A 25,519-nucleotide genomic window follows, 5' to 3' on the forward strand; every position below is an offset into this window, starting at 1 on the left:
TACATTAGTTTTTTTACATGATGAAGTTAATTTATCGTAATATGTAAGGCTCCCTGATTATCTGATGTTTTTAAACTGGAAATATAGCATAATACTGATAAATTAGCCCACAAAAGACTATGCAGCATATGCTACATCCGCTCAAATTAGGATTAAAAAGTGAATAGACATTTCCTTGATTCTATACACGTATTATAAATTTTCTTTCAAATTTCACTTTCCCACCTCGAATCGTGGATCATTATGTGCTAAGCACTTCACAAAACTTATACATCATAGAAAAATTTAATGACCAAACTAGGCGAATGTTCCAGAGTGTCTTTTAATTGTGATAAAAACATCAACATGAAGATGAACTTATTTATTTGTGTCAACTAAAGAACTGCGCACAGTATATGCACAGATACAATTAACATCAAATTCCATGTGATTACAGTGTCATTGATCAGCTGTTTTTTTCATAATAGGAAAGGGAAAATTGTAATAAGCTAGAACGATTAACGCCAAAGGCAAAAAACAATAATCCGACTACATCGATTTATTCGTACTGCGAGGAATAAAGAGCTAGTACTTGATTGAAATTCATCGCCGCAGGCACAACATTTAAAACCTATTTAAGGCTATGAAATGTGCTAAGCTTAATCTGGAGGATATCTCCGGTCCCTGTGAAAGGGTAATTCGCATCTCTCCTTAATGTTGTTACTTCTTTTTGTAACTTGTTATTTACTGTCCACTGGCCATTAGCACCTCCGAAAATTAGCCGTAACATTTGCGAATGTGAATTTGGATGAGTGTCCCTAAACACGAGACTCGCTTGACATAGCCGCACAAATTCTCATCCTATACAAAGGGATTTATTATTATTCATTTTTAATACTTGCTATCACAATTTTCCAATAATAAAACCTTGAACTGAAATAGTAATATTACTTCAGCAACCTCTAAAAATTTTATTCCACTCTTGGAGCCGAAATTCATCACACAAACATTTAATAAATGCATCAAATATGATTACTTATTAGAGCCAAACGCTTGAGGGGAAAAAAACAAAAGTTTAGCATCAGACTCATCGCTAAAATGTAATATCAACCCATAAAATTTGAGACCATTCCACTTCATCAAATATAACAGGAGCTAGTTGAATTATCAAATCCTAGTCCCATCGGTGAAACTGAAGGACACTAGCGGCCAAATTTATCATCGCTAAACATTTTATTTTCTGTGATTCGGCCGATGTTCAAAAATACAATGTGTATTGATCAAGATTTTTTTAAATAGGCATTTAGGTGATAGTTTTCCGATTAGATGAATGCGTCGGCCTTAATAAATTCACCTCCTAGCTATAAATTCACCGTCACACGAAGATTCTGTAATTATTCCTGGTGTGAGAATAAAAACCACTTAAAAGGGAAATGGGAAAGCCAGAATAAGGAGAAACTGCGGAAAAAAATCTCCCAGGAAGTAATGGTAACGGGAAAATTATCCCAGAGAACTTTCGTAAGTGCCACGGTCTTTACCAAGCCCCGGTGATATTATAATAGATATTTATGACCTCAAGAATTTAATTTTTCTTTCGAGAAAATGTGTACCCTACAAAGCAATCACATGAACTCACGAATTTATAACAATCCTGTGAAATCAACCGCTTTACTGGTGACCAGTTGTCAGATACGAATATTTCCCAGCACGCCCTTTCACTGGTCGAGTTATTTTTTCGTAAAATACATGCAAAATTTTGTAAGGGTTTTTACGTAAATTTCTCATCCGCTAATACGTTCTACTACCTTCTTACCGCACCATGACATTTTGTTTTGAAAGAACGAACACCGAGAGCGCTTACTTTCCGTTTCTCTGCATTTATCGAAGACAAATGGAAAAATGCAAATTTTGTACACGCATGCGTTATCTCCGGAACGTTCGTAAATTTGTAAATGCAACAACACTCGCCATTAACAATAGCTACAACTAGGGCACTTGTTTCAGAAAGCCGATTGCAGTCCCAATGATCAATAAGGCATAATGCCACGCACAATGACACCATGAATAGGACCCAGAATAATTAGAACTTTACATACATAGTTGCGTATATTCTGAGTGTACATAATATATACAACACGATAACCTTCCACGCTTCCTTAATAAACAAACTCTAGGAACTTCTCCATCGGCGCCATAATGATGATTCGCCTTGATGAAGGGGTATGGGGGGCGGGGGTGGCCTTCAAAACACCGTGACTCCGTCGCCCAGGCACCTCGGTTAAGAGACACGGGAACCGCAAGATTGCGTGCGACTCGAGAGTTGAACGTGCGGCTAACGATCAGCACTTCCTTCCGTGAGTCGTTGGAGGCGAGGAGCGGCGAAGGGATTGCGGCAAAGAAGGACTGGAAGGCGGGTCCATCGATCGAGCGCGCCGTGCCATGAAGACAAGCTTCTCACTCAAAAACACCATCAGTTTGGCGAGTGTAACAACAGCGGAGAGCAAGGTTTTTAGTCGCGGAGCCACGGCCGGACCGCTTTCTCGCAAGGCAACATCCATAGCAGCGGATGCAGTAGGAGTACGTGACTCAACGTAGTTCAAAAAGATTAAAATGTACCATCACGCACTCAAGGAATCACAAAAAATCATAGTATTCCGACGTACATTTTTGTCAAGTTAGAAGGTAAATTTTGTCGATTTTGCCGGCCTCTGTGGCGACGGGATTAATTCCTCGTCTGCTAATCAATGGGTCGCGGTTTCGATTCCCGCCTGGATGGGTTTTCCTCCACCTACGGCTTGGGTGTTCGTAATTGTCTCCATTTTTTTCACTGTTAATAGTCCGATATAAAAGCCAAAAAGTGCTGTTTTCGGACTATGGCTAAATACATAAATACTTAACAGTTCAAGCGGAAATTATACTTGAAAACAATCAACTTCAACGACTAAAACAGTCAAGAGTTTAAAGTGTCTCAATAGAACTTTTAAATGAAAGGAAAGTAGACCACTGAGTAAATTATGGTTTCCTCACGCAGAGAAACGTCCCTTTCTAATCGGTTTTTCAACACTTCTGATTTACCTAAGAAAATAAATTAAGGCAATGGCCTTAAATCATTAGCAGTGCATAAAACAAACTATCTTAAATGATTTCGCCATCCTAAGGCATATAAAATACACCCGGCGTCTGAGATATTCTAATAAAGCCAAAGGAAACTTTAGTGAGGGTAATAATGCCACAGAATTTATCACATCATGCCACTGATATTGCTTCGTCTTTCATGGAAAAAAGTTTCAGCGCGCTGCTTCATTTCTATGCAAAAATTCACTATCCAATAACTCGGTATACTAAAAATGGATCGGATGATCGACAACAGATACCCCCCCGGTTGTGAGAAAATGAAATTACTTCAGATGAGATTCCTGCTTCAATCTTGCATAATTAAGCACATAAAATATGAAAGAAGCATTATGGCTGGATTTCAAGATAGGACTTTTTCAAATAAGTATCCCGATAAGCACGAAAAATATTACAATACCAAATAATGAGTGAATTATTCTTAACGAAAATAAGTATTTTTTTTATATTTCTTAAAAGGTGGCAACAATGTTATGGCCGATAAATGGAACCTTCTGGAAGGAGTCTTTTAAAAATTAACGCAAAGAAAGAAAGAACTGGCCACGAAGGAGACGGGAAAAACCGCCCATAACTAATGTGAAATCTCACGAGGGCGGCTATCGACACAGGGAACACCATCAATGACGGCAGGCGACTACCAATAAAACCCTGCCAAAGGGCTTTATTCTGACCCCAAAATAATGGACCGAGGGATCGGGAGAAGGTGAACCGCAGACGAAGCCGTAACCCACGCCCCATTCACCCAGTCAGAACGAAAACCACTCCTGTGACGCCGTGAATAATGCATGGGCGGCGAAAGGAACGGAACGACCAGAGACGAGGAGAGGGCGAGGGAGAGTCACGGGGAAAGGAGGAAGAGAGGATTGGGAGCCGGATTGGAATCTAATAACGACTCCTCATCCTTGGAAAGAGAGAGAGAGAGGAGGAGGAATGGGAGGGAATTGAGCGAAAACGAATTACGCCTCGAGGAGGAAGATATCCTAGACCACCTCGCATAATCCCCAAAAAGCCATGTCCCGAGTATACAACCACACCGAGGGAGAGGAGGTCCCACACCTCGGGGGTGAGAATGAAAGAGCCTTCTGCCTGGGAGTAGAGCGGGGGTGTCGCGGAGGGACGGGGCTTCCTCGCGCACAAGGCGACCCCGCCGGGGACGACGTCCGTCGGTACTCCGGAGAAGGCGACTGTCTCAGTGGGGCCCCCTCCGCCAAAAAAAGGGGTAGAGCCGTGTCGTCTCGCCTGACGCGAATCGATCCTTAGCGCCCTTTATTTTGCGGATCTGAAAGAATTTCCATATTCAAGAGCCACACAGCACGCGGGGAGGTGAAAGAACACCGCCAAGCGGAACTGAAGAAAATCTCTCGCGAGGGAAATGCCGGCAGCTCGACCTGCCGAGGAGGCAGTAATGTGATTAGAGGCCTCAAACATCGGGCTTTTGCGACCGAAATAAGTGAACTTTGGCGCCGCGATGATAGGTAAAAATTCTTAACGAACCGAAATTCGATGCAGAGTACACCCGGAAGGATATTCTACTTGACTTAAATTAACATTTCCGGGATGGCTTTTATTACCTAAATGGAAGGAATTAATCAATAAAGATTTCCGAGGACGATCCCTTTATTGAATGACGGCTGATAACAAAAGAGTGTATATATTAGCAAGTTTTCCACAGAATGAAAGCCTAACATTAAAGATACAGATTATGCATGCTATTCTTTTAGGTAAAGATTGCTGAACGTTTCATACTAGAGTTTCATCTGCAAAGAGCTGAAGCATCTAATTTAAACATACTGACTGAAATTTGAGTTTATTTCTGTTGTCATATTTTTGACCAAACCGAAAACGGTAATATTTATTAAACTCATTCGCAACGTCAAAGTTTTGAATGTAAAGAAGGGTACCAATCGGACACATCGTCGAATGTTACACAAAATATATCAACATAGGTTGGATCCAAATATAAATTTCTAAACATTAGAGACGCCGTCCACAAGACAGAGACAATGCACGTAGTTGGAAACATTGATGAAAAATGCAAAAGGAGCAATCTGCGTCTTATACTCTCCTAAATTAGGAAAAACTTATTTCAATAGAGGAGCAGAGAGAAATTAAGCAAACATGTAGCAGAGTCACTTCGTCTAATACGGCCTAATATGGAAACCGATGAGAAAAATGGGTCCCAAACTTAAATAAAATTAAATATTAACATTAAGCATGGAATTCTAGAGAAAGGTTAACGTGATGACTTGGAAATTGGAAAAATATTCGAAAGGATATAAATTAAAATACTCGAACATAAAAACGCCGATGTGCCACTTCCTCGTCTTTTTGGCAAATTAACTCTAATCCAAAAATCTTTAACAAGAAATTATTTTCTTTTTACAACAATGAACCGAAAATTCTCTTAAAAACTGGAAAAAATCACCGCAAATCCAACGGTACCCATTTTATTGAACCTACCAAAAATACGAACCAATAATAATTCATTAAATAGTGATGCTTAATGGCATTATGAACAAAAAGTTCTAGTCTCCTTGAAATGCATATGCATTTTAACTTTATTCAAATCAAAAATAACACGCAAAGCTGGTCGAGTTGTCAGAGATATGATAAAAGAACGTACGGATTCGTGAAAATCGTAACACGCCGTTTTCTATGGAGATATTTAATGATTAAAGTTATTGTGAAGTCGTAAAAGGATTTTAAAATAATACGTTTTGATGACAAAGGCGAAGTACCAGAGCGCTAAAGCCTTTCAAATAACCAAATCAGCCACGTTCAAAAAAGGCGTGATTAAATTTCAAGATTGAATCCGCGTTATGCATAAGTATATAATATTTTGTGTGTTTCATTGCTCATGTGAAAAATAATCAGACACCGTGATCGAAGGGCACGAACTTTGGCCGTTTTTTTCTATCCATATTATAAATACTGGACATTTCCATAGGTATTAAAATCTACCGATTTCAGGCGAAACACATTCAGCATTCATAAAGTTCAAAGATGAAAAATTCGTATATAATTTCCCATTCACATTTTTACCGAATTGATTATTTGAACCCCGTGTAAAAGGAAAAACGTATATTTTCACGGCGGTCTCGGATCTCTAAACCAAAGTCGCTCATCAAGGCTTTCAGTCACGGGGGGGCGCAAAACACGGCAAGTTGCTTTGAGCCACGACCGTTCTAGCATGGTATGGTTGACTAAAAATTCGTACTTAACATGCAAACGGTAATTAGTACTTAAAATTATTGACGGAAATGACACACCTCAGGGAATCATTCACTGAATTAAAATGAACTTGAATGAACCATTCGTACTTTTGTACAGATTACGGACGTGATGGTATTTAGATATCACTGCGCCAAATTCAAAAAGAGAATGGAACGAAGTGGATAATTTTACCTGCTATATTCCAAAGAAACGAAAGCGCCGTAATAATTACTCGTTCACGCAAAAATTAATTCACCATCGTTTTGAAGACATTAGCTCAAATTCAAGAGAATCGCCGTCGCACTAAATACATGCATTATCCTAGAATTACCAAATGGATGAGAACGCCCACGACACTAGTAAGTTATCCGTAGAATGGAAGCCTAACATTAAATACAACGAGATTATGCCTGTTATTCTTTGAGATAAAGATCGAATCAACGCAAAAATTGATCTGAATCTTAGGGTTTAATTAAATACAAGGGAAAACAAGATTTTCATCAAAGACACCGGTGGAAGAAAAGAAGGGGTCGACTGAAATGCGCCCATAAATGTATCTTGTCCCGTAAATCCCTTATGCGCAGCATTCGAGCTGATCAATTGATATCCTGTGATCTGGATATCTGGTCCTTTTAGTAAAAACCACCCAATTCCGTTTCCTTTCACCCCACCTCCGTTGTCACATGGCGAACTTGTTGTTTCCCAAACAGCAGTTTCTCCTGTTTCAGCCCAACCGTAACGACACGTCTTCCCCACCTACCACTGGCCTCTGTTTTTTTTCAATCCCAGTCTGCCCTCCTCGAAAGTACTTCAAAGTTTCGTTTCCACACACCACCCTTCTACTGATTTTTTATTCCGCCCCAAACAAACATAACATTAAAGTATGAAATATGTTCAACAGCTTTATGCATTAGAAAATGATTAAATTTTATAAATTCGGAAATCGATACATTTTAAGATTAGCCTTGCGTTATATTTATTTGCAATTTAGAAGAAAGGACTTTGACCTCTTTCAATGAGCAAAAAAATCTTTCCCTAGTTTTTGAAAAGAAGCTTTTGGAAATAGGTTACTGAAATTTTCTTCATTATTTACCAACCCAGGGTATATTTCAAGGTAAAGGAAAACCAAAATAACGAATTAGTCGCAGCGACAAGAAAATCGAGCTACCACCGGAGCATAGCAAGATAACGTTCGTGAACAGACACTGCGAGATATCCACAGATAACTAAAAGTAGACACCGAACTGGAAATTGAAACAGATTGACTATACGTGACTTTCAATGACTATTACTTTTGTATAAGGTAATCTACCGGTTAAGGTAGGTTTCTGGATGGATACAACTACCAAATAAATATTTTGTGACTCCTAACAAAACACAACCCAGCATCCTACTCGACAATAAGTCCCTCTTCATCTCTGAGTACTTCCTTCCTCCCTTCACCCCGTCCATCATCCCTATCCCAATCCTTTCCTCGTTGGCCTAATATTCTCCCCTCTATTACAGTATTCAACATCCCACTGCCGATAAAAATGCTTTTCATCCATTTTTCCTGACTCCTAATGATTTCTACTAACAATCCCTTCTTCCCGCCCACCATACCTAGCACTTCCTTGTTTGTTTTCCTTTCGGTCCATTTTACCTTCTCCATTCTCCTCCATGCCCACGTTTCAAAATGTTAACCAATGTCAAACCAGAATAAAGTGTTGCAACATTATTCTATTGCCCGGTCGGCAGTGCAAAAGCACACTGGTAAAATAATTTATTTTCAAATGAAATTAATTATTCACATTCAATAAACTACCAACCAATGGGCGGCATAAGACATCAGCGTCCTAATTACATAATCATAGGCGCTGAAGTCATTTCAACCTCCAGTCTTATTGGACGCAGACACTCCGCTGGTCACGTAAGTATTGCCTGATGATGCTACACCGCAGCGAAACGATGGTTGCGTTAAAGTTTACTTTTATGTTGATTGACAAAGTTTTATCTTGGCATTATTCATCATGGAACAATTCCAAAAATTTAAATCGGAAATGATTGATTACAACACGTAAGTATTGACAAATTAAATAGAAAAAAATATTGGCCGGTAATTTTAACAAAATTAAAAATATCGCATATTACCTAGAGAGGTTAACCAAATATAAAAATTAGATTTAATAACTCACAGCTATAAATGCACATTAGTGAATCAATGCAACGGTAGATAAAGGAAAAATTAAAGTGAGCGGTCCAAGAGAGTTTAAACAAGAGAAGCAAAAGCGATAACCAACATTTTGATGGCCACCGAACAACTTTGCCTGAGCAAGAAAAACTGCCTTAATTAGATCCTGGCCGTTGTCGAATACCTTTGAGATTCTTTTTCTCAGAGGAAAACTGATACTTTCGCATTTTACCCAGGTGCAATAAAATCGCGCCTTTGACGCGACTAAGCGACGGATACACTCCACAAGCGCTGAGGGGCGGATTCCAGAAGATTAAGGGGTGGCAATTTTGACGAGGTAAGGGTGGAAGGCGGCGGGAGAGAAAAAAAAGAAAGGGAGAAGAAAAGGGTAAGTTCAAGTCGCAGTCGGAGGAATTTGTTTTTCACTCCTTTCCGCTTCTAAAGCAGCAGTCCCAAGGTTCGCTCGAGTGCCCCCATCATTAGATGGTGAAACGGGGGGGGGTACACAAGGGGACGACTGAAGCAGGACAATAATTAAAACGTGTCTTTCAGTTTCGAACGCCTAAATAAAGAAAAGGGAGAAATTTTCGAGTAAAAGAGGCTCTCAACAGACTCACTTGGCCCATTAGTACACAATGCACTGGCACAAGGGTGCATATCTTTTGTCCAATTCAAGACATTCGAGGATTGCTTTACAAAGTGATTTGATGATGCATCGCATTGCGCCTCTGTAAAATCAGTTTTCACTAATCAAAATCAAGATAGCATGAGACGAAATTTAAAATATGGAAAAAAATTAAAATGCTCTTTCGGGTTTTAGGAATCTAAATTCAGATCTTTTTGAAAATCGCTGTTCAAAAGTTCTTCATTACAGGGATAAAAATACTGAGCTTTGATGTAAACTAAAATATTCGAAAGTTAGTTTTAGCAAGGCTTTACTTGGTGAATAGGTGCCACGACGCGTGTGAGATAACTCTTCGTAATTCCTCCACGGAAACTCACGAATTGAATGTACAGACACTACGGGTTGAATATATTAATAATAATAAAGAAGGATTGGTGAATGGCTTATCATTCTGCTTAAATGCAATAATTCCTCGCCGCTAATTTCCCTCACTTGAAAAGTCTAGCCTACCGGAGGTCGAACTACATTTATAAATGTATAATTGAATGACCCAGGCGTTACTTGTGGATGCCAATGATAATAGATGTGGCATTTAAAAACTTAGGACAGGCAAAAAAATTATAAACAACCATTCCAATGTCTTCGTTTTATTCATATGGGATTGCTACGTTGGCACAAGGTATTTTTACCTTGAAAATGACGAATTTAAGACTCATATATCGATCGGTTGTTAATACAATGTGTGGGACTGCGCAATTTTCACCACCTTCTCTGGGCATACAATTTTAAAAAATTATGCGCAAGAGTCGCCAAAATGGCAGTCTCTTTCCCATACCCTACACAGCATTCAACAACGTTTGTGTCGGGCCATCATCACGACAATCTTCCTAATGGAGGGGGGTACTTACACATAGCCATTGCACTGAATTTACAACTGCCGCATTGGTCATATCGAGGCTATTCACCAATTCTTTTACTTATCAATACGAATTTTTTCCCTGAATATTAAATCTATTGTTTCCTGGGAACTTTTAAGAGGACTAGATCGACATTTACGCTAACGACGAGGCAATACGAGTACTACAAAATAGCTGTGACAATATCCACCAATCCACAATACTTTCTTTTACACTTGATGATGTGATTTACATGTTTAACAGAAAGTTAGCATATGATCACGACCACTAGGATATTCCCTGATATTACCAAGAGTTACCTGTGGTATTACACAGGAGTCATTTGAATACTTTGCAATATTTTTTATCCTTAATATTACCTGTTCCACTCTGAATTTAATGCTTTTGATACTCCAAATTGCTGAAATTTAGCTCAAATAATTACGACAAAGAAAATTAATAAATGAGATAACTATTAAAACACAAGACAACAGCCTCATTGCAAGTAGGAAATGTTTCCCTATCACCTGCTACGACTTAAAAAGACATGGTGAATATCCTTGGCCAACGGAGTTCGCCAAATCTCCTCCTCCCCTTACTTCCTAACAGCGTGCAGATAAAATTTACGTTTTGTTTAACTTTTGAAGTCACAGTCACCTTCGTACTTTCAAAGTTCCGTTTTCGACCGTGGAGTACCACCTAGAACGCCGAGCATGAACGTGTACGTAGAATTTCCACTCCAATTCGCTCATCGGGCAACCGAAATGGTGGGGAGGGGGAGAGAGAGAGAGAAACGTCAGCATCCAGCCGCGGTCTACGCCGGTGGCCAGTCTCCCGCCCCCCACTCGAGCACCAAAACCCGTTCATTCGGCCTTTTGACGGGAGGGAGTAAGGCAGGCGAAGGAGGAGGCCCAAACATCCAGTCGGCGAGCTCTCATCCGCCCAATACCCCCTGGCGATGCGCAAATTCTTTGAAGAAGAAAGAATGTGCATTACCAGCAAACGGAACCCCACCTGGGCTTGAGAGACGAGCCGGCGGAAAACGCACACGGAATTGCCTGCCTTTACGCGCGAATGCACGATATGCCCAAATAAAACAATTTTCAGCGCTCCACGGCATGCGAGGTGGATTAATCGTATTAAGCTCATTCACCAACTTCGAACCGACCATCGCATGCCCCATTTTAAAAAATCAGCTGCGAGACTTTTACATTGATGGATTTACACGTAGATTGTAATTGATTCCAAGCGAATAGCATGCATCATTGAACTAACAATCGTAAAAAAAAGTTTAGTTGCATCTTTTTCCCATCAACAGCATTGATTATAAGCACTAAATATTCATAACAATCATGTACGAGGGTCATCCGGAAAGTAGTACCCGTTCGTGAAATAAAGACACAAAAGTAAATATTAACAAACATAAAAAATTTTATTTGAAAGAGGATACTTTAAACTACTTCTCAACATAATCTCCAAGCAAATTAAGGCATTTGTCATAACGTGTGACAAGTTTCTGTATTCCTGCTGCATAGTCCTTCGCCGCCAGCTCATTGAGATACGCGAGGGACCCATCTTGCACAAATTTTTGCATAATGCAGATGGTGTTTAACAATTTCATGAACAATTGTTCGAGAAACATTGGGAAAATGCTCACAGATGTCATCAATTGTGACGCGCCGATCGTTCCTCACGAATTCGTCAACTGAGCTCACCAGTTGGTCTGTAATGACAGACGGTCTCTCCGAACGCTCATCGTCGTGTGTGTTCCCCCTCCCCATGTTGAAGTTGCGACACCACCGCCGAACAGACGACTCGTCCATTACATTGTCTCCATACACCTCCTTTAATTGGCGATGAATATCACATGGGCGAACGTTTCTTGCATTGAGGAATTTAATCACTGCCCTCACTTCACAACTGGCGGCGTTCTCAATTTTTTTAAACATTGTAAACAATCACAGAAACAACACAGGCAATGCTAGCGTCACGCAACTTGGCTCAGAGAAGGCAGACAAGCCACTGAAGCTATCTGACCTCGTCCAGCGGCTACTCGCGTCGTCAGCACTTCATGCGGCACGAACGGGTACTACTTTCCGGATGACCCTCGTAATTGTACCAAATCGGTTATATTACATACATGCAGCCTATAGAATTTAAATGAGAGAAACCCACGATATTTTCCTGGGAACATGAACGACCCAAACCATGATTCTGGTACATGACGGACAGTACTTAAGTGTATTTTTTCAAGTGATACCGACAAACTTTAACTTAAATTCATAAAATACAACACCATTTCGAGTAAAATATCATCGAAGAGTGAAAAATCAATCTATCAACTGAAGTCTAAAGCCTTTGTGAAAATCGTTGCATAGAAATCCTTCCCGACCCTGCGCCAGTCTCTAGGTGGCGCTGTATCTTCCTACGACCGTAACCGCATCCATCATCAGGTAACAGCACAGAATATTGACGTTTAAATATATTGATTTAGCTATCCGAGAGCCAGTAAAAAACGAAATCCAACTGAAGTTTAATTTTGACTTGTGAAGACACATCTCATCTCCAACCAAGCTGTCTAAGGCAAGTGAAATATAAAAATTCGGGATAGAGGGGCGTAATCGTTTCCCTTGGCCATCTGCGGTTTCTCACAAATTTCCAGAAGCACTCAGAAAATTGCACCGCATGGGTTTGAACTGGCGTGTCCAAAGGAATTAACTCAAATATGACCCCCAAGCTTTCCAGTCAGTGACCGAACTTTCTACCCACGACCCTACCATGCCTATGGAGCGGAAGTATGTGAACTTTGCTTTACACATTATATAATTGCATTGACGGTTGTTCATTAAAATTTCAAGTACAACACTCCATGAAATATCAAAAATCGTAAATCATCTGATAAAATAGAAAAATTATAAGTATACCTCCACCAGGAATTTTCGTAGGCGACTCACGTTAGGGTTATCTATGGTACTTGTGCACTCCCTCGCTGGTCATTGAGCCGTTAATTCAAAATTGTGGGAGATGACGAGAAAAACAAAGTGGGTACCATCAATTTTCCTTCAACTCGTCAAAAAAAGTCGTCATAATCCCATGCATAACAGCGCCTGATTCTAAGAACGTAAGGAAGACATCACGTAAAAACTCCAGTTTCACCGTATATTTCACCTCAAAAGAAAGGGCATCGCTCAATTATGAACGGTAGAAAGTGACACGATACCGAAGAAAGTAAACTTCCTCGACGAAGGTAACGGTAACTCTTCGAAAAAACACGCCGGCAAACAAGTACAATTTTAAGACGGAAGTTCTCTAACCTCAAGCACCGTTTCATCAGTGGGACACAGGGCCGGCACGTGTTACCACCGTTTGATACCCAAATTGGAATATTGATTCGGAACTTCGGAATCAATATTCCAATGCGGAAACCCATACGCATTCCACAACCAAATGCTTGGCTAAAAACGGGCGATATCGATCAGAGGTTGACAGTGTTTGGGGGACTTTTCATTATCTCCTCAGTTTCTCAATCAAATCCCAAAAATGTAGTCAACGGTACAATTTCCAGAATACAAAAGGAACAAGATCTTTCGATGGCCGTATAAAAAATACAAACAACAACCCTTCAAATCGTTACTCCCATGAAATTATACAGGATTCTAATTCCGTAGGCACAGCAGCCGCGGGCTGGCACCACGGGGGAAACACGCCAATAAAAAAAGAAAAACTCTCCGAACTGGAAAGCTAAAATTTGAGATATTCCCTTTTTGATATTTGCCGACATACCTGTGACGATAAATGGTGTTTAGCCAAGACAATTTTGTTCCCGGGCTTAATTCCCTTTCCCTTGATTGGTGGCCATGCAGTAGGAGACCGAGCGGAGAAGGGTGGTGGCTAGGGGGTAGAGAATGGGCTGGCTCACATCCAATGAAAACGAACAAGTTCCCATCGGTGGACTCGTTCCATTGATCGTGAAAATTGGCGCCACGAGCGAGGAGTTTATATGCGGAAACGAATTTTGCAATCATAATGGAAGGGCTGGCATGCTCAGATATCCCCGTAGGTTTAACCAAAGAGGGCGGTAAATGCGCCGGAAAGTTACATCGCCATTAGCCGGCGAAGTTAATTGAAAAAAAACTCGAGAAAAAAAACCAAGGAAGCACAGATATTGGTTAATCGTGCGCTAAGCGAAACTAAGTTAAGTGTCTAACTTAATGGGAGATGCACCACGTTCTGGAAATGTGGTTACGCAGAATAACTCCGAGGAAAAAAATCGATGGCTCGAATGACTAACACAACAAATTTCTAAGAAGACTGGGGAATGATAGATGACAATAGAAAGCACGGAAAAGAAGAGGAGATGGAATACATTTTAAGACCCGAAGGTCTTTTAAAGACAACTCTATGAAGAGAAAAATGAACGGGAAGAACCGGAGACGAATATTGTAGAGATGCACATAAACAAATTATGACACACATGTAGATGAAGCAGCGCGATAAAATGAAATTGTTAGGAGTAAGGAAGACTATAATGTAAATTTATAAGTTCCGTTAATTCTAAAAGAAAATATTTTTTTTGCAAATAATCACAATCGCCTTGAGTAAATACAGCCCAAGTTATAAACCTCATTATCATAAAGGTTTTATTTTAATCGAAATATTTATAAAGTTGCAAGCATAGCAATTTAAATAGCGAAAGAAGCCGTCGTGAGATAGGTTGAATTGATTCTAAACAAAATCAAGGCTAATGGTATTCCTAATTGACAAACAATTCCGTGCGGGAAGTTTATATTTGGTTGGAAAGTGAAAACATTGATGAACGCAAAATTGTCACGGAACTTCAGACCTTTCCCTCAAAAACGAAAGTTAGTTTTTCGAAAGATGTTATGTTCAACAAAACTTCCAATTGTTCTAAATAAATATTTAACGAAAGAACAAATACGAAGAAAATAATTAAAATATGAAGTAATAGCCTAGGGTTGTATAAATTATTAAACTTGGCCATCAAATTAACCTACATAGTGCATACTATTAAAAAGGTATTTTTTTTACTTATTTTTTTATCATGTTTTAATTTACTCATGTCCAATCGATCACAAAAATGTCCTTGTGGATATTAAGAAAAACTCATCATGTTGTAGGATAAATGAAAGCTGTGCAAAACTCAGCATTACCTAGAATAAAATCTCTAGAGCCAGAATAGTTGTCGTAGAAAGTAAAAATTCACTCCTGAGCTACCCATCATTCTGTCAAAAATTTTCCGCTAGAGCTTTAGTAATTCACATATTTTTCGAGTTCAAAATATTTTCCTTGCCGATCCCAGAATTCTGGGTTCTGTGCCCAGAATTATTACTGACGGCAGTCTGCGTGAGGCACAAATGCTTCGATTACCAATTTACTTGAACATCCAATTATCCACTTCACACGATTAGGGAATGAAAACTATCACAAAATATATGGATTAATCCATACAAGGCACTTGTATTTCGCATTAAAATAGCATCGCACAGCAAGAAATACGCTCGAGTAAAATAATCGATTTATCGATTTCCATTTCGCTAAATAAAACGACAAAAATGAATACATAAACCTATCCATGAGGGTTCGATGGCCCATTTCCCAGGTCAAAACCAAAACAGAACAACAACACGCGGAGAAGAACATATATAACCCCTTATATGCTCGCACATGCAATAATGGTATCATGACATTAGCCAAAACCGCTGTGCAGCTCAAAAGATTACGGTCATTAACACTTGGGACGGTCATGGAAATAGAGAGAGATGGATAGCGGGGACTGTAAACGTCCTTGGGAATCGTAAAATAGCATGGAGTCGTTAACATGGGGTTAGTCAGGAAGCTAGTCATAACGTTGGCAACGTTGGTGGAGAAGTTGGACAGGAGGGGAGTATTTTAAGAGAGGGAGAATATGTGTAAAAAAACGAGAGTGGAGGAGAGAAAGGCGAAAGAACTCGTTGTTGCTGGATGAGAGGGTAGGCCGCTGTGAAGACAAAGGGACGACGACGAGACGGATGTCCGAAACGGGTCTAATTAAAATCCCCCGCTCTTGCAGGACCTTCAGTGGGCCCCCATCCACTCTCTAACCTTCCGCCGTTCAAAAAAGCCCCTCTCTTCTTTTGATTCCGACGTGCCGGCCACCAGGCAACCACGATCCCTCCTCGCTGATCCTCCTACTCCCCTTCCCATATCTTTAGTGGCCCGCAGAAAATCAAAAGCTCACGAAAACTCCTACGTCGGACGACCGAAAACGAACTTAAAAAGTCCCCGACGCCGACTTAGCAATTTAACCGAAGAGGATCGGTAGGAAGGCCTCTCCAAAGAGCAGCGGACTGGAAGCGATTTCCAGACTCCGCACGCCTATAAGCTTGCCGTTACGAACTGCTTGCGGCGCCCATTACTCAGTGGTTATTTATTAGAATCCGGACTGCTTTAACTCACCGATCCAACGCAAGTTCTTTTGTCCAAAAGAGAGGCTTTTGAAAAGGGAAACTATCGGGTCCGAGAGCAAGATACTACATTACGTGCGTATATTATACGCTATTAAGCAAATAATTTAAGGACTCAACCACTAACTCAAGAAAAGTATGATTTCGAAAGGATCGAGAGATCTATTTGTCATAAATACTATCCAAAAGCCTAAGTTATCTGGCTATTTCAATTTTACTCTGGTTAAACAAGAGTAAAAGTGAAGAATGGTACATAAATATTTCAAACGCATTTAAAAAAAATCACATAATAAATTACTTGCGTAAGAAATTCCAAATATGAAATTATTAACTATCCCTTGGAGGTCAAATTTATGATGTACACTGCTCCAAATGTTACCACGTTCTGTATACAAAGGTATGGGGAAAGTATTGAATTCATTAAAAGAAAAATACTTAGATTTCAAACAGCATTAATGTCAAAAAGTACTCGGAACAAGATTAAGACCGATTTCCAGATTATGCCTGCCCGAGTGTGTGTATGGGATTAGGATTCTTTCGCCAAAAACTGCTCATCTCCGCGACACAAGAGGCAATATTTGGTATTCATACCGCGGTTAAAACAATCAATTAGACGAAAAAAATTGACTCACTGGAATGAATACGTTACTTTGAAGGAGAGAGAGAGAGAGCAAAACAAGAAGCAGAGGTTGACAGAAATGTGAGGACGTAGGCTAGCATTTTCACCTGCCACTTTTTAAGACAACCGTTATTTATAACGATGACCATAATGGAAAGCTGTAATGAAGAAAAGACTCCATACTAACAAGAGGAAATAAAAGAACAGATATTCGTTTATTCCCGCATATCATCGATAAAATATAAACATTTCTGGCGGGAATTACGAAGGTATTTCGCCAATAGTAAATCAATTTTTTCTTGGCATTGAAACTACATAGAGAGCATTAGGGAAAATACTATTATTTTTCATTTAAGAAAAGATAAAACGATAAGTTCATAAGATAGGATTATTTGCAATAAGTGTTACTTAGTATTAGTTTTAAAAAAGTTACCACAAGGGTGAAAGGGCAATGAATTGCCTAAATTATATGCTTCATTCAGCAATAAATAACCTACAAAATAAGACGCCAACAAAATTCGCAGCTAAAAATGACAAAGTTATTACTTCCTTCGGTAAGTTCCAGGAAAATTCCCTGCGATACAAGAACACAATATCTTAAAACGAAGGCCGTGATCACTCAGTATTGGCGAAATGTTTCTTTCGAAGCAATCTGTTTTCTTTTTCAACAAAAATTGCATTTCTAAGCGAAAATCAAAACCTAGCATTACGACTACGAAAATATTCTTCTAGAATTATCCTTCTGAGATCTACATCGAAGTGCTTTGATATTGAAGTGATTATTTCGGGAAAAAAATTATTTTTGAATCATTTTGAGATAAGTATAATGCAAAATTCTGGCAAAATATTACGCATCCCACAACAGAGACCAGAATGAATAACATACATATCGCTATTGCTTTTTACATCTATATGTCATCAATGCGATTTTCTAGAAAGAAAAAGGCCAAGCTTAACATTAAAATAGGAGGGCAAAAACTAGAGCAGGTAGAGCAGTTTACGTATCTCGGTAGTGTTTTGGACCAACACGGTCAAAGTAGTAGGGACGTAAGGAGAAGAATTGCGCTAGGCAAAGAGGCTTTCACAAGGAGGAGGGAGTTGATGACGGGGACTTTGAGTAAGGATGTTAAGAAAAGACTCGTAAAAACTTTGATATGGAGCGTAGCTATGTACGGTGCGGAAACGTGGTCATTGAAGCAGGAGGATAGACGTAGACTGGAGGCTTTTGAAATGTGGGAGTGGAGAAGAATGGAGAAGGTGAAATGGACAGAGAAGAAAACAAATGAGGAAGTACTTGGTATGGTGGGAGAAGAGAGGGGTTTGCTGGGAGAAATCCTGTGGAGGCAGGAAAAGTGGATGAAGGGGGTATTGACCGGCAGTGGGATGTTGAAGACTGTGATAGAGGGTAGAATGTTGGGCAAAAGAGGAAAGGGAAGGAACAGGATAGGGATGTTGGACGGGATGAAGGGAGGAAGAAAGTACTCAGAGATGAAGAGGGACCTGATATAGAGTAGGATGATGGATTTTGTGTTTTGTTAGGAGTAATAAAATATTTGTTTGGTAGTTGTGTCCATCCAAAAACCTACCTTAACCGGTAGATTACCTTAAAAAAAAAATGTCATCAAGCCATCGAAAAAATGGATGCATCATAGAGGATGATTGAACGAAAACCTAGCCTAGAACAAACTGTAAAATAATTGTGTGTAAGACCTCATTGTCGCAAGGCTTGAACTATCACCGTGTACAAGATATTAATCGAACATTGCTAATTTCCAAATCCTTGAATGTTATTCGTATTATTTGAGGCATATAAGGAGCAAACCGAAAGGTATTTTCACCATTTAAGTTACGATTCAAAAAATTGTATGACATTGGGCACTTCTTGACAGGCATTCTTCCTAAGCAATTAATGAATTAAAACTAATAGTGTAAGTGAACAGTCGAAAGTTGCTTTCGAAGAAATCTTTTATCATTTGTAACTTCAACCAAATCCGCAATAGTGAAAACAGAGTAATCTGCCAGAATTGCCAAACATGCTGAATTTTTTTGCATGCGTGAAGGTTCTCGCTGGACATCAATCATCTCATTAATAAGTAAGTCATTGATCTCCATAACTGTCCATTATTACCCATAAAGGCAACTGGTTCAGACCCAGGTGTCACGCTCCCAACGGAAAACGCACATTTTTAATCAAAATCAATAGAAAAGCAATTCGATTTAATGAAGGCCTAAAATTCAAATGGAAGGAGAACTGCCCAATCGATCAAGCAAGTTAAACAATCCTTAAACCACACTTTTCTTTGATAAAATAAAAGAGAATTCTAGAGTCAATTGATGACGAGATTGAAGGCAGTAGGGGGCCGAGAAAAATAGTACATACGAAAAAACTATAATTTGAATTTTTTTTGTTGTCTCAGGCGTAACTTTATGGAATTTGCATATAATATTGAAATGTAATGAAATAATTGACTGCAATTCCACCGACTTTATTTTAAAAACACGACCCAGGTTTCGACGTTGAACGTCATCATCAGGTCACCTGATCTGACGTTCTACGTCGAAACCTGGGTCGTGTTTTTAAAATAAAGTGTGTGGAATTACAAAGTCAATTATTTCATTACATTTCAATATAATTTGAATTCTGTGTGCTTCAACTGAGCTGATTCTTTGTGGGAGCTGAGACAATCCACTATTTTTTGGGTTTGTGAGAAATAAAGTACTAAACGAGGTGAGAAATTTCAACTCAGTTCTATGGATATAACTGAAATTAACTACGCAGTGGTTCACTGTTTCTGCTTGGGATATGGAAATACCAGGAAAATAACCCAATTCGAAGTAATAAGATATAAAATTATCCAAAAATGAAACTTTTATAATAATCTCCGCATTGAAAATACGTCATTACTGCACCTTAAACACAGTCTATTTGGCTTAATTAATCCAAGTCGTACACACCCTAATGGAAATCAAACCATCAACGACTATCTTTGATGCTTTTGTCACTCATATTTTCGAGCTAATCTTTCTAGTATTATTTTTACCTCTATTACATAAAATTAACGTCCATTTTTTTAATTTCCTATTTCTCTCCCTTAATGTTTTATCTTTCCCGGAAGAAACCCCGAATAATCATAAAGATGAAGCATTCTTAAAATTCCAGACCGACGCTCCAAAACGGAAATATTTTAATTTAGGAAAAGGATAGCGGCTCAAACTGCAGTTTATATTACATATATAAACCGCAGTTCAGTGTTTTGCCAAACTTATTTTTTTTAATAACGCAACTGCTAAAGGAAAAGAAAACGATTAATAATAGCGAATGCAGGCACGTTCAAACGATACAATTAATGAAAAATAAAAACATGCAATAATGGTGCATTACAACAATCATAAAGGTTGCATGGAATACCAAGGAATGAGAATGATTTCTTTGCCATAGTCTTTTAATAGAAATAACATCCCGCATTTCCACGGAATGTAAGTATTTGATACAACGCGTCTCACCGTGCTACGGCATAATCATTAAGTAGTTAATTCTGTGGAAGAGTACGTTGATCCCTCTAATATTATGGATATATAAAACCCCCACGAAGCTAAAACTGAAACCATAGAGTTTATTCATTCCCTTATGCTTACATTTTAGGTGATAAAAAATCTTGAACCGAATCTTGACCTCCCTTCCTGGTCAGTTGTTTTAGCACAGGCTAACTTTACATAACACGCAAATGAAATTAAGAGATTATGGATTACGATTGCAGTTTAGAAGCGATCAACCAAGAAAATCAGATTGAGGTTATGAAGTTCGTATAAAAGAAAAGATACATTAATTCGAAGAATACACATCATTTTTCCACCAATTCATACGAACGCTGAGGACTTGATTACGATTTTCGGGCACTGGCCGTTATGTGTATATCGTTTCAGAAATCGATGCGCAGTATTTGACATTTCTTTGACATTTCTCGGCAATAATTTTCCGAATTGTATGTATTTTCTCGGATTGTACACGGCAAGTACATATCATATCTTCAAAAATATAAAAAGAGGTAAAATTATGATCCACTTAAAACAAGAAAATAAAATATTAAGAATCTTATATTAATCTGGCGCACATCATTGTGCCTATTTTACCTGGCGCTGATGCATTTTTTTCCTATTGTATCTCACAATTACTGTGTTTATACAACTCAATATCATGGTTATTCTTGAAATGAAATATCATACGACTGGATAACGGAAGAAGGAAAGGTCACGATAAAGCTTATCAGTATTTACTTGACGTTTAGCGAGTTTGCGTAAGCGTTTCACTGACTATTATGACCTTATAACCTCACACTAATAAAATAAAACAATATGAAGCCAAGTGTGATTATATCCACCAGGAGAAGGAAATATCACACTACTTCTTTATAAATAGGCCACTGTTAATTACAAAATAGCTAATTTTAAAATTGGATAATAGACTCTGAGATAGAAAAAGGTTCAGGATAATGATAATGTTAAATACCATTACACATCAAATTAAATATATATCAATAAATTACTACCAATAGAAATTTAAAGATGATTCACGAGCTGTTTGTTTTCTTGAACAACTTCCTCGACTCTCGCGGTCAACCACTGCCAATTAATAGGTAATCAAACACGCTAGATGTTACAATTATTACACTGATGTCCACAGCTCTCAATATTGTTTATTACGCTACATTTATGCATGGCTTCCGTATATTACTCGAAATTTGTTTCTGCAGTAGTCAATTAAGTTCCCCCTGACAAATTTCCATAATCACATTCTACAACATCAATGACAAAGTATTTTACATTTTTCAATTCTTGATGAAATTTTTCCAATCGGTCACCCCACCACCTGCATTTTCGGCCTTGAGGGATTACGTTTGCTGAAAAATGTTTTGTAGCCAAAATGATGATGACCCTTATTTATTGAGGGTGTAATATATTGAGTACCAAGAAAATACCTAATATTCACATCGCGCATTCGTTTGAGCGAGAAAATACCATAAGATCAACTGCATGGAGTCAGGCGTGATATGATGGAAAGGCGAGCATTATGGATTGTTAAATAATCACACTATTCCACAATTCACAAAGATTTATTACAATGGTTTCGACGTTAATTCGTCATCTTCAGGTGAATAATGGATAAATTACAAATTTTAATGGACACATGGGCTGGCACTTTCCCCATTATTCATTCACATAATAATGACGAAGTATCGTATAGACCACGGTCTTAATAAATCTTTATATGTTGAGATTATTTAACAAGCTACCAAATGTGGTGTTCCTCATGGAATTGTCTCTCCAAAGTGACAAATGTGAACGGAAATGAAAATAAAGTGAGGTATCAAAAAAATTACGTACGTACATTTAGTTCCTGAAATCAAAGTAAAATAAGTGACTTTGTCAACCTATGAAACGAACGTTTAAACAACAAAAATAGAGTATAATGTATAAGTAGATTCCGAAACACAAATACGAGCAATGTTAAACGTTGGAAAATGATCGCGTGAGTATTCTTATCTGAGTAATTTCGAGCTAAGTAATCAATAATGTACTTACATTATTTTCAAATCTCCAACGAAAAGCGCATTTACAGTCTTTTGAGGGTAAAATAACAAACTACGTAGCGTATTTGAGTATATTTTTCTTTGAGTGCAGGATTGCTTAGCTGTATTATTTTACCTCGCAAGTGTGCGGATCTGATTAATTTAATCTTTGATTTAACATATTTTTCAATCAAGATTTTACCACAGTCAAAACTATTATTGAATTACACGGAACGCATTCTAAATACCAAGGCAAAAAGTCGACGATATAATCACAGATAAAGCCTCTAAAAAGGCGCCGTGCTGATCTACTGAGGCGATAGACATGGCTAAATGGGCTCTTATTTCACTCTCTTATCTTATTTATTCAGCTGAATGCATGGTGTCGAAACAAAAAATCTTCTCCGAACGTTCGAGGCATTGAAACATATTCTTGGAGTAGTAGTTTTGAGGGGAGGCGACCGACAGCTAAGGTCATTTGCGCCATAGGGGAAGGACAGGAAAGGATGAAGGGTGGAGAGAAACCCGGCGTCGGCATTAGCCTACTCTTTACGAAAGGCGCCAAGGGGTCCGCGGCTTAACGTCCCATCCGAGGGACGGCGTACTCACTCAAAGTGCCCTCCACAAAGCACCTCAAGTAGGGATCGAGATACAACATATTCTTATAATAATACGAGTAATATAGGATCGCCTCGCAATACCTGTTCTGATATGATATCATTTCGAAGATCAGTGAAAGGTCATAGAAATTTAAACTTTCTGCAGTTGGGACCACAATAAAAACAGAGACAACTAATTCAAAAATGGATTTGCGCTCGAAGTATCCTTGAGTTTTACCCCTCGATTGACTTACTGGGTGTAAATAGCCTTAATCTGGTACTAACTAACTATGGAATATATTAGGGGGATGAAATTCACAGTTATTGGCCCAATGCCTTCTGCGGTATCCCGAAAACATGAAAAATGCTTGATCAAATAACTGTCTCTGTCAACAACAGACTGAACTACCCAGACTACTAAGCCGCCAATTGTAATAGTTATATGATAAAAATTTAATACATGACAGACAGATAAGTATTTCTACATCAAAGAAAACGTTTTGTCCTGCCACTATTTCCGAATAATCTTAACTTCAAATTTTATAAGTGTTCCCGCAGGTCAATATTTTCAATGCTCAAATCATATAATAAAGACCTACACAGAGTGTATTTTGAGTATAGCTCATACATTATCAATTCCCTTTCTAAGCAGAGGGGGCACATCATGAAACTTGGTCCTACTTACTAAGTAAGTGTCTTATCACATTTCAGGGTATTTGAAAGTTTCACTAACGTTCCGTGGATTAATCCATACATCCTATACATAGATATTGTGTGAATTCCCGGTTGAGTTATTATTATCAGTGTAAACTTGAAAAAAGTTATTTAATATTATAAAAAACTCTTGAATCAAGACCATGAATAAACGATGATGGTAGCGCAGCCTAACAGCATGTTGAGAATGCTTCAAAAGACACTGCACTGGAGAGAAAACTCGGGGAACTTAGGAAATGGAAAAGAAGGAAATGCTTCCAAAATAAAGAAACGCAAAACCGGAAAACAGGGCTCATTCAACCACTTCCGTATGAACGGACAAAGGGAAAATAGGGCGAGAAGAGTTGATGAAAACCGTTGAAAAAGAGCTTGAACAAGGAAGAGAAATTGAGACAACTAAAAGAACAGACAGCAGAAATTACTAAGATGATGACGAACCACGGAAGACAACCGCCGATAACTCGAGTTGAGGAAGGAAAATAATCAGTCCTTGGGAGATGTATGAGTAGAAAGGGTCAACGACCCTTCGATTACCAGAGTTCAAGAAAGGTTTTACGTGCTTGAGTGGAACCGGAGTAGTGAGAATAAAAGAGATCAGGAAAGAAGTATCTCATGGGAACGTTAGAGAGAAAACCTATGGCTCATCGTCCATGTTCAATGGCTCAATAGCGAAAAAAAGAACGCGGCCGGGCACTCATAATAATAATTGATAGTAACAGACTACAGACACAAAATTGTTTTGAAATTATTTTTGAATTCAACTATCAAATATAGCCAATGCAAAAAAACGTATTAAACGCGAACAATACGATAACTCGAAATAATCGGATTAGAACTAAGTATAGATGATGAAGATCTAAACTTAAACATAGAGTGGATGTTATGGGATTAATAAAAATAATTAATGATAACAAAATAAGGAACATGGTAATTTAAACTTCGTGGAAATCAAAACCATATACAGTACTATTCCATTAGTAACATGCATGCCGTTTATCCAACAACTAATGGATTGCACATTTTAGAATAAAAGAATAGAGCAGCAAAAATGGCTATTGGAACACATATTCAAAAATTAAAAGCTCTCTTAGATTTGGGGTATAACACGTAAATACTAGTAGGAAGATTGTAATTTATACTCATTAAAAAGTACAAAAACTTCAGGCCACATCGTCGTTTCGACGATAGTGCAAACAAATCTACATATTTAACATCACAGAGACAAACTGTTACCTTTACGGGAATTTACGAGTAATCTCAGGAACTATGCTGCCAAAATTCTTCAACTACTTTCCACTAAATATATATATCAGCTAATGGGGTTTAATCAACAATACCACGATGTCCGTTATTGATGCTTCCACAAAATATATATCAGCGGTTTTCAGTGACACAAAGGTTATGCTGCCCTTCAGATAACCACTGCGCATTGCAATTTCAATTCTCTCTCGCCCCAACACAAGGCGCAGTGCTCCAAAGCCCATGCGCATAACTAAATGTCAGTGCCTTTCCCCCACCACCCCAAGCACCATTCGCCTCCC

General features: G+C 38.6%; 1 protein-coding gene across 10 annotated transcripts in view; it reads right to left on the reverse strand.

Moving 5' to 3' along the window:
* The window catches only part of Snap25 (Synaptosomal-associated protein 25kDa), a 513,578-nt gene that overhangs the window by 268,941 nt on the left and 219,118 nt on the right, over window positions 1-25,519 (reverse strand). The window contains exon 1 of one of the 10 annotated variants that reach the window (XM_071597950.1): window positions 25,212-25,290. The exons of the other annotated variants lie outside the window; for them this stretch is intronic. The gene's annotated coding sequence lies outside the window, so the exon portion shown is untranslated. Of the gene's footprint in view, window positions 1-25,211; window positions 25,291-25,519 lie in introns of those variants that run through there. 10 annotated transcript variants of the gene reach the window in all.

Source organism: Hetaerina americana, unplaced genomic scaffold (assembly GCF_022747635.1).
Source record: "Hetaerina americana unplaced genomic scaffold, ioHetAmer1.1.p SCAF_9, whole genome shotgun sequence".
NCBI classification, from domain to species: Eukaryota; Metazoa; Arthropoda; class Insecta; order Odonata; family Calopterygidae; genus Hetaerina; species Hetaerina americana.